General features: G+C 41.8%; 1 non-coding gene and 1 pseudogene across 1 annotated transcript in view; both read right to left on the bottom strand.

Moving 5' to 3' along the window:
• LOC142356084 (large subunit ribosomal RNA) overlaps positions 1 to 837 on the bottom strand; it is a 3522-nt gene extending 2685 nt beyond the window's left edge. The window contains exon 1 of the ribosomal RNA XR_012761359.1: positions 1 to 837. This exon is cut by the window's left edge and continues 2685 nt beyond it. This is a non-coding gene — a ribosomal RNA (large subunit ribosomal RNA).
• Positions 838 to 2520: 1683 nt separating this feature from the next.
• On the bottom strand, positions 2521 to 2672 carry LOC142356083 (5.8S ribosomal RNA; annotated as a pseudogene).
• Positions 2673 to 7257: the final 4585 nt, after the last annotated feature.

The raw sequence follows: 7257 nt of genomic DNA, 5'->3' as shown, positions 1-7257 counted from the left end.
ACCATCTTTCGGGTCGTGTGCTACTTGCTCTGGATCAGTCATGCAATAAGAGCAAAACCGTCCGTGGTTGCGGGACACCGAATCGGCGCCCTCACCACACAAAGTAGTGCAATTCATAAAAATTACACTGTTCACTTTCATTTCGCGTGTGCGCTTTCAATGAGCGACAACACTTGCAAGCAACTCACACTCCTTGGTCCGTGTTTCAAGACGGGCTGTAGAGAGCATTGAATAGGAAGTTGAGGTCAGACAGGCAATCAAGATCAATTTATCTCATTTTGTTTAGAATCAACAAGAAGAATTCCGAGGAAAACTTCTGCTCGATTCATTAACAAGATTTGCCAAAAGACGACAACTACACTACTCGGTAGCCGAGAATATAATATCAAGGCATTGAGTATGGTAACGCTCACTCCAGTTCCCCTTCAACAGTTTCACGTACTTTTCACTCTCTCTTCAGAGTGCTTTTCAACTTTCCCTCACGGTACTTGTTTACTATCGGTCTCGCTTTATAATTAGCTTTTGGAGAGACATATCTCCAGCTTCGAGTTGCACTTTCAAACAACTCTACTCATAGGAATGAGCCATTATGACTGGTATCGAAAATGACCTTTACAGGATTTTCACCTTCTTTGATGCTACTTTCCAGTAGACATCAGGACAAATTCACCAGTCTAGCATCAAACCATACCGGACACCGAGAAATGTTGCCATTTCTCTTCCCGATGAGCTTTTCCCTGTTCATTCGCCATTACTAAGGGATTCTCAGTTGATTTCTTTTCCTCCCCTTACTGATATGCTTAAGTTAAGGGGGTTCTCTCGCCCAATTCAGGTTATGTAGTTGATTGTCTCTTAATTGGTTCACTGACCAATATGAGACAGAAACCGATTCAGCAGTTTTGTTCGCTACTACTATCAAACACAGGTCGAAGTTTCCATTCAGTCATTAATTCCAACTTTCAAATGTTGTTGTTTCAGCTTTCGCTTACTAGAAGCAACATAATACTCGCTGCAATACAGACCTCGGGAAACCCTCACCGTGAATAAGGTTCACTCACATATTTCACTACATTTTGCGTGGGATTGGAGATGAGGCTACTCGTTCTTGCTCAGTACTAGGCTGAAAATTAACGAAACTTCGTTACAAACGTTCACATGTTGATGTTTCCGCTTTCGCGTACTCGAAACAACATAATACTAGTCTTTGTAATTTAGTTTCATAATTTCAACTGTTCTCATGCAGAATTTTTGCTCATTCTTATCCCAAATTTTGACCTGGCTACTAGTTACACTCCTTGTACTTATTGCAAAATGACCACAAATTTCAACAGCTTTCACATGTTGCTGTTTCGGCTTTCGCTTACTACAGTCAACATAATACTCGTTGCAAAATAAGTGCTCGGCATCTGCAATTTTCCAAAGACGAAGTTTCGCCAGTTCAATTTTCGCTCGCCAATTATGGCTACTAATTCACACGGTACTGAGCTCAACAACATTAAATTTGTTCAGCAAGACTTTCACATGTTGATGTTTTGGCTTTCGCCTACTAGAAGCAACATAATACTCGTCTTGTTAGCTCATTCAATGAGAATAGCTTTTCCCGTTGAGAATTTTTGCCTTCAATTGGCGTTGTAGTGAGTTTGGCTACTCAGATCACCAAATACTTGTGACAATTCGAACCAGAAATGTTTTCAATTTTCACATGCTGATGTTTCGGATTCAACCTACTAGAAGCAGCATAATACTTGTATTCAACAATTTCTGTATCAAATCCCAGTTTTCTCTGGTGCATCTTTGCCAAACTATTCCAAACTGCCTGAGTCTGAATACCAATTACAGGTACTAGTAAATGCACGTTACTAAGGACTATATAGTTCTAGGTTACTGTACACAACGACGTTCACATGTTGATGTTTCAGCTGCCGCTTACTAGAAACAACATAATACTTATCGTGCATACCTTTCCATAACTTGTCCTTTTCAGATGCATTAGTTTCCCTTTGTCTTGGCTTCTACAGTCAGACTGGCTACTAGTAACAGCACAGTACTAATCACATATCGTTCTACAGTTTGCAGACAACTTTCACATGTTGATGTTTCAGCTTTCGCCTACTAGAAACAACATAATACTCGCTGTATACATTTGTAGTTCTCTATGTAACTTTCATGTGAAGAAGTTTCGCCAGTCTTTTTGACTGTCTCAAATCTGAGTCATGCTTAGGCTACTAGTTGCTTCATAGTACTTATCGCCTCGAGATCATTGAACAAAACTTGATTTTCACATGTTGCTGTTTCAGCTTCCGCTTACTAGAAACAACATAATACTAGTCTCATTAAGTTCCGTCTCTTTGCAATTTTCTTATGAAGAAAATTCGCCATCACAATGACTCCAGCAGTTCTTGATCAAGGAATGCAATCATTGATCAGAATGCTATTATTTGAATCGGTTCTGCTTTAAGTGTTCCAATTTTATTGGAAGCACCAACAATAGAACATCAATGTGTTCAATCGAGAGTTATATAACCCTGAATCGGACGCAGTCAACAGCCGAAGCCGAGACCGCCTTTTGCGTTAGAGAGGTCGGTAAACAAATCTTGCGATTCATACCGAATTAACACATATAGCTGTGCTCCTCTTCGTAAAGCGAGCCAAGTGATCCCCTGTTGAAGGATGTATTTGGACCAATCTAGTAGCATTTGGTTTCCAACAAGCTCTCCCAAGTTAGCTTACTTATTGGGCTTTTCAACCAATTCGGTTGGCTACAAGCATCATCAAAGTACTAGCCACAGTTTGATCGCAAAATTCTACGACTTTCACATGTTGATGTTTCGGCTTGCGCTTAGCCTACTATAAGCAACATAATACTAGTCATATCATAGAGCGTGATCAGCTTGTGACGTTCTCATGATGAAGTTTCACCAACAGTGTCTCACTTCGAGCTTAAATCCAGCTACTAGTAACTACACAGTACTGACTGCAACGATAACTTTTATCTATACCTTTCACATGCTGCGCTTTCGGCCAGGGCCTACTAACGTCAACATAATACTCGATATAAACTTTTGTTCATGATGCAGCTTCCCCATGCAGAAGTTTCGCCTTCAAATGCTCTCTTGGCCATATGACGTAAGAAAAGGTTACTAGTAACATCACAGTACTAGCCACAGTTTGATTGCAAAATTCTACGACTTTCACATGTTGATGTTTCGGCTTGCGCTTAGCCTACTAGAAGCAACATAATACTAGTCATATCATAGAGCGTGATCAGCTTGTGACGTTCTCATGATGAAGTTTCACCAACAGTGTCTCATTTCGAGCTTAAATCCAGCTACTAGTAACTACACAGTACTGACTGCAACGCTAACTTTTATCTATACCTTTCACATGCTGCGCTTTCGGCCAGGGCCTACTAACGTCAACATAATACTCGATATAAACTTTTGTTCATGATGCAGCTTCCCCATGCAGAAGTTTCGCCTTCAAATGCTCTCTTGGCCATATGACGTAACACAAGGTTACTAGTAACATCACAGTACTAGCCACAATTTGATCGCAAAATTCTACGACTTTCACATGTTGATGTTTCGGCTTGCGCTTAGCCTACTATAAGCAACATAATACTAGTCATATCATAGAGCGTGATCAGCTTGTGACGTTCTCATGATGAAGTTTCACCAACAGTGTCTCACTTCGAGCTTAAATCCAGCTACTAGTAACTACACAGTACTGACTGCAACGATAACTTTTATCTATACCTTTCACATGCTGCGCTTTCGGCCAGGGCCTACTAACGTCAACATAATACTCGATATAAACTTTTGTTCATGATGCAGCTTCCCCATGCAGAAGTTTCGCCTTCAAATGCTCTCTTGGCCATATGACGTAAGAAAAGGTTACTAGTAACATCACAGTACTAGCCACAGTTTGATTGCAAAATTCTACGACTTTCACATGTTGATGTTTCGGCTTGCGCTTAGCCTACTAGAAGCAACATAATACTAGTCATATCATAGAGCGTGATCAGCTTGTGACGTTCTCATGATGAAGTTTCACCAACAGTGTCTCATTTCGAGCTTAAATCCAGCTACTAGTAACTACACAGTACTGACTGCAACGCTAACTTTTATCTATACCTTTCACATGCTGCGCTTTCGGCCAGGGCCTACTAACGTCAACATAATACTCGATATAAACTTTTGTTCATGATGCAGCTTCCCCATGCAGAAGTTTCGCCTTCAAATGCTCTCTTGGCCATATGACGTAACACAAGGTTACTAGTAACATCACAGTACTAGCCACAATTTGATCGCAAAATTCTACGACTTTCACATGTTGATGTTTCGGCTTGCGCTTAGCCTACTAGAAGCAACATAATACTAGTCATATCATGGAGCGTGATCAGCTTGTGACGTTCTCATGATGAAGTTTCACCAACAGTGTCTCATTTCGAGCTTAAATCCAGCTACTAGTAACTACACAGTACTGACTGCAACGATAACTTTTATCTATACCTTTCACATGCTGCGCTTTCGGCCAGGGCCTACTAATGTCAACATAATACTCGATATAAACTTTTGTTCATGATGCAGCTTCCCCATGCAGAAGTTTCGCCTTCAAATGCTCTCTTGGCCATATGACGTAACACAAGGTTACTAGTAACATCACAGTACTAGCCACAATTTGATCGCAAAATTCTACGACTTTCACATGTTGATGTTTCGGCTTGCGCTTAGCCTACTAGAAGCAACATAATACTAGTCATATCATAGAGCTTGATCAGCTTGTGACATTCTCATGATGAAGTTTCACCAACAGTGTCTCATTTTGAGCTTAAATCCAGCTACTAGTAACTACACAGTACTGACTGCAACAATAACTTTTATCTATACCTTTCACATGCTGCGTTTTCGGCCAAGGCCTACTAACGTCAACATAATACTCGATATAAAATTTTGATCATGATGCAGCTTTCCCATGCAGAAGTTTCGCCTTCAAATGCTCTCTTGGCCATATGACGGAACACCAGGTTACTAGTAACATCACAGTACTAGCCACAGTTTGATTGCAAAATTCTACGACTTTCACATGTTGATGTTTCGGCTTGCGCTTAGCCTACTAGAAGCAACATAATACTAGTCATATCATAGAGCGTGATCAGCTTGTGACGTTCTCATGATGAAGTTTCACCAATAGTGTTTCATTCGAATTGGTTCTGCTTTAAGCTCTCCAATTGTTTTGGATGAACCAGTTTTGCCCTTCGAAGCCACTTTTGTGAGCTTTTGTGGGTCTTTACCAAGAGGATATACCTCAAGGCCTCTTTCAATTCCTTTAAGTTCTTTCAACTCCTTTACAGTTTCTAGGTTCACATAGCTGCAAACCTTATTTCTAGTTTTAAGTCTGGCCAACTTGGGGAGAGTTGGTGCAGACCGTGACCAATTCTAGTAGGATGCCACAACAAGAATGTGATCAACTTAGCTTGTCGATGAACCTGCCCCACATTCAAACAACTCTATCGCCTTTTCCTCGTATAGTTATATGCGAGGGCCTCTCATAGAGAGCGCTGTTAGCAACCTTTTCCACATAGACGATAAAGTTGTGAGTGTTTTGCACATGGCTGTTGTCATCACCACGTGACGAGTCAACTCAGCTTGACTCTCTACACTCCGACAAGCTTTGCACATACGCCTTTAGTTCAGTATGTGTCTTTAATCTGACTCCGGTGCCTCAAGCCGGAAAAATTGTCAGATTATGATCATTATCGGTTAGTCATCCCGATGCAAGATCGTATCGTACTGTCTTTGTCTACCTCCAGATTCCGAAGAACAGGAGGAGACTCTCCCAGACCTACATATCTGGGAGAATGTTCAGAGGGCGAGAAGCTGTGGATTACTCTCCCCTAAGAACTGACTAAACTTTACCCTCGTCCAAGGTAAGTTTATTTTAGCTAGCCTTCTATGTAAAGGATCTGAGGCTAAGCTGTGTTTTTTCGAGCCTTTGGCTCGGAGCAAGTTCAGTGGGCGCCCCGAGTAGCTCAACTCTTTCCCACTGAACAGCGCAACGCTCTGTCACTCGCTGGGATTTTTGCGTGTCGGTTCTAACCACGCGACTTGTGGACCTTTTTAGGCCTTTCTCATTCACAAGTCTATAGCTGGGCTTCTATAACCCAGCTTCTGAGATCTAGATAGCTGCAGTTCTGCTAGGCTGCTTTTGCTAACTAGTCTCCCTTTAAGCAGTCCCTTGCCATGACTGCTGAACTATGTATCCACACAAGTAGTTTTTGAGCTCGATACATAATTCGAGATTGGTTGCCAAGCAATCTCTAGCGACAGAGCGTCATGCGCACTACAGACATGGCCTCTACCAGCAGCCATGCCCGAAGGAATCAATCACTGATCCTTCCGCAGGTTCCCCTACGGAAACCTTGTTACGACTTTTACTTCCTCTAGACAATTAAGCTCGATCCGCTTCATCCCGTTGCCGGAGACCGAAGTCCCAACAGTAGGAATTTGCAATTCTTGCTTAACTATCCAATCAGTAGTAGCGACGGGCGGTGTGTACAAAGGGCAGGGACGTAATCCCTATGAGTTGTTGACTCATAAGTACCAGGAATTCCTGGTTCACGTCTGCAAGTTACAACAGACGATCCCCTTGAAGCGCTGTACTTTTCTCTGATTGCCCAGTCCATTTCGGACCAAGGGCTGAGTACTCAATCTAAAAGTACACAGTGTAGCGCGCGTGCAGTCCAGAACATCTAAGGGCATCACAGACCTGTTATAGCCTCACTTCATCTGCGGTATTTAATTCCGCATAGTTCCTCTAAGAAGTGTTTGAATTCACATATAGTGAATTTCATTATTTAGATGGAGAAGATCTCGTTCGTTATCGGAATTAACCAGACAGATCACTCCACTAACTAAGAACGGCCATGCACCACCGCCCATATAATCATGAAAGATATTCAATCTGTCAATCCTTAAGATGTCTGGACCGGGTGAGTTTTCCCGTGTTGAGTCAAATTAAGCCGCAGGCTCCACTCCTGGTGGTGCCCTTCCGTCAATTCCTTTAAGTTTCGATTTTGCAACCATACTTCCCCCGGAACCAATAAACTTTGGTTTCCCGGTTAATCTCTTGCCAAGTCAAGATCGACTTTGACAAATTGTAGGTTGGTATAGTTTATGGTCAGAATTACGAGGGTATCTAATCCTCTTCAATACTCTGACTTTCGTTCTTGATTAATGAAAACATTCTTGGCAAATG

The sequence above is a fragment of the Convolutriloba macropyga genome, unplaced genomic scaffold (assembly GCF_964194025.1).
Source record: "Convolutriloba macropyga unplaced genomic scaffold, txConMacr16.3 SCAFFOLD_1891, whole genome shotgun sequence".
Classification (NCBI taxonomy): domain Eukaryota; kingdom Metazoa; phylum Xenacoelomorpha; order Acoela; family Convolutidae; genus Convolutriloba; species Convolutriloba macropyga.
This window is presented reverse-complemented; position numbering and strand designations above follow the sequence as displayed.